The sequence below is a fragment of the Prionailurus viverrinus genome, unplaced genomic scaffold (genome assembly GCF_022837055.1).
Source record: "Prionailurus viverrinus isolate Anna unplaced genomic scaffold, UM_Priviv_1.0 scaffold_58, whole genome shotgun sequence".
Lineage (NCBI taxonomy): Eukaryota > Metazoa > Chordata > Mammalia > Carnivora > Felidae > Prionailurus > Prionailurus viverrinus.
The window spans coordinates 594896-598489 of NW_025927620.1; positions in this window are offsets into that span (position 1 = coordinate 594896).

A 3594-nucleotide genomic window follows, 5' to 3' on the forward strand; every position below is an offset into this window, starting at 1 on the left:
AGAAACTTTCGGGGAAGGATCGAGAGGTGGGAGACACAGAATTCCAAGCAGCCCTTCCAGGGGCTATGCAGCAAGCCTAAAATCCCAAGGAGACATATGCGTGAATCCTGAAAAGCTAACAAACCTTCCTCTCCACTCCGAAACTCCCGGGTCAGGACCGAGGGATGCTAGGCCCAGAATCCCAAACACCTGCTACGAGCCCCGGCCTCCAGGCCCTGAGTCATTACGATGGCTCACCATGGCTGGAGCCTGAGAGACGTCGGTCACCCTCTACATGAGACAAAGGGGTCACAGAACCCGAAACAGCCTCCAGACACTGGGGTCTCAGCTCAGAATCTCCCCGGAAAGTTCCGAGATATTGGAGACACAGAATAGGAAGTGCCCCGCTCGCCCCGGGCCTCCACGCCCGGGGCTCCACGCCCCGGGCCTCCACGCCCGGGGCTCCTCGCCCCGGGCCTCCACGCCCGGGGCTGCTCGCCATGGCTCACTATGACTGAAGCCGTTCCTGTACCTGAGAGAAGGGGTCACACAAACACAAACACCCCCCAGGCCCTGGGTTCCCTGCTCAGAAAATCCCGGGCAAGTTCTGAGGGATCCGATACACCAAATGGGTAGTGCTCCTGGTCGACCCAGGCCTCCACGCCCGGGGCTCTATCTTACCATGGCGCATCAGGGCTGAAGCCTCTCCCTGTCAGTGACAGAAACGGCCCAGTGTTTCCCACACAGAGTCCAGACCTTGGGGTCTCAGCTAAGAAACTTACGGGGAAGGATGGAGAAGTGGGAGACACAGAATTCCAAGCAGCCCTACCAGGGACTATACTACAAGCCTACAATCCCAAGGAGACATATGCCTGAATCCTGAAAAGCCAACAACCCTTCCTCTCCACTCCGGTACTCCTGGGTCAGGACCGACGGATGCGAGACCCAGAATCCCAAACACCTGCTACGAGCCCGGGCCTCCAGGCCCTGAGTCATTACGATGGGTCACCATGGCTGGAGCCTGAGAGAAGGCAGTCACCCTGTACCTGAGAGAAACGGGTCACAGAACCCGAAACAGCCTCCAGACACTGGGGTCTCAGCTCAGAAACTCCCCGGAAAGTTCCGAGGGATTGGAGACACATAATGGGAAGTGCCCCGCGCCTCCAGGCCCGGGGCTGCTCGCCCCGGGCCTCCAGGCCTCCCAGTTACTCCACCTCCCAGTTACACTTAACTGGAGAGAGGGTACTAGAAAGATCGTGGGTCAGCGCCCCTTCCACCTTGAGACAATGTTGAAGGCTGTTTCTTTTGTTTCACATAAATAACGTGAACAACAGCATGAATTGGAGGCTGTATGTCCTGATGAGCTTTCTTGAATTGGCTTTTGGATAAATGCTCAGACTAAATATGCTTTGATGAAAGAAAGCAGACATTTTTTCCTCTGTTTACAGGTCCCTTTATTCTTTTCTTTTTTTGTATTGTGAACTATAGTACTCATTAAAGTAAATCCTTGTGAAATTTCACTCCTCTAATGTTATTTTATTAGTGTAACTCTTACACTTTGCAGCTCAATCCACATAGCGTTAACATTTCCCTTCCTCATTACTATAGTATTAGTCTCCTCAAGGTCGTTTCTTTTCATGAATACTTACATAATCCCTTGTCAGATACATAAGGCAGATGATATATACAGTACAGCACTTGAAAAATCCCACACATGCCTTGTAGAAAAGGACAGTGTGCTGTTCATGCCTACATTTACAGACATTTTCTTAACTAAGCCATTCATATTTTAATTTTTAATCTGTGATGAATTGTCGTTTCCCATGATGTGTATTAGGAAACCCTTCTTTTAGTGTTGATTTCCAATGAATTGAGCCCTGACCTGTCCACAGTTGGCTGATTAAAAAGTATCCAAACAAAGCCTTCTGGTGCCTTCCTCAAGGCTCCCCTGAGTCCCAAGGGGTCACCTCTGTCATGTGGAAAGCCCTCTGTTTCTGGTAAGGGACCTGATTGTAGAAAGCAGTGCAAGATGTTGGAGGAAGGCACGGAGGTGTTTTGTTTTGTTTTGTTTTGTTTTGTTTTGTTTTGTATGTTTTTATTTCCATGCAGTCTATGCAAACCGGAAAAAACCTCCATCCCTTCTTTGGTCTCTATCAAATGCAGAACCTGGTGCAGCTTCTGTGAGAAACAAGAATTCAGTCCCTACTATGGACACAGAGAAGGTCAAGGGAAATGATACAACAATTTTCAGTTGTAACTCTCTCTCTGGAATCTTTTATCTCTTTATACAGCACTCTCTCCTGGTGTTGTCTCTAGGTTGTATGTTCTGACATATATCTATGGCGTTATTTACTGTACAAAGAGTAAAACTCTTTCTCAAGAGCCTACAGGCCTCTCTGTTCTTAGCTTGTTTGTCATCTTTGGTGGTGCCTATAGAAGCCATAAGCGTTTGGAGGCTGAGGACCACAGGGAAGCCGCTGTGTGTTTGTGGAAATAACATGAGGAGGATGACATCTCACATGACACTTAGGTCTCCTGGCCTGCCTCACTTCTTCCAGACCTCCTTTCATGGGAATATTCCTGAAAACTGAAACAGTTTAATTGTTGTTATTTTACTCCTTTTCTGTACAGAGCTAGTCATTAACCTGGTTAGAACATTGGTTGTCTAACTCACTAACTGAAAAACACGAAAAGTCCTACTTTCTGCGATATGCTTAGCAATTTTGAATGCTCTTAGTCAAAGGTTAATTTTTTCCAAATTTCATAATTCATCAGTTTTCCCATCTCTGGGAAATGTGCTTTTGCAGAGTCACTCCAGGGCTCTGTCCTGGACTTAAAGTCCATGCATTCTGCCCTTGAGCCACTGATGTCTGCAGGGCCCTCCTTCCTCCCAGGTTGTGGACACAACCAGCCCTCTAGAAACTTTGGGTTCATGGCTGGGCCACCAAGGGGTCAAGGTCTGGCTGTCCACATGCTTCCCAGGAGTGGTTGGAACAGCAATGCTGCAGTACAGGTCATCATGAGAAGCTTCTGTAAACAGGAGTCGCATACACTGTGATCAGGGCATGGGCTAAAAGATGACAGGAGAGAGGAGGACACAGGACATGTGGTGCCATGCTTCATGGACAGGGCTGCATAGAGCAGAAGGATGAGGGCCTGGGGAGAGGCAGAGAAAGAGACAGGCAGGGAGAGAGACAATGAGTCAGTGATGGGGGAACTGGGCATGTCTGAAGGAGTGAGAGGAAGAAACAGAGGGAGACAATAGAGAGAAGCAGTGACAAAGAGGAGGCAAGGAAGAAAGGATGGAGCTGGTCACAGTGTGTGGAGAGGGCGATGGGCCATCCAGGAGGGGCTCTGTGACGATGCTCTTAGTGTTGGAGGCAGAATGTGTAGGAACCCTGGGCATGACAGTTCCCTGAGTGCAAAGCTCCAACCTCACTGCGGCAACCTCTGTACAGGCCATTGCCCTTGAGAAGATGGGTGCCCCTCATTTTGCCTGGCGTGTTGGGGTCCTGTCTCTGTATCAGTCATGGAGATAAATGGCTTGAGGCAGCATGTGCAGCTTGTTAGCAGGTAAAGACCAGAGTGTGCCCCATGGCACCCTCGAATTATAGC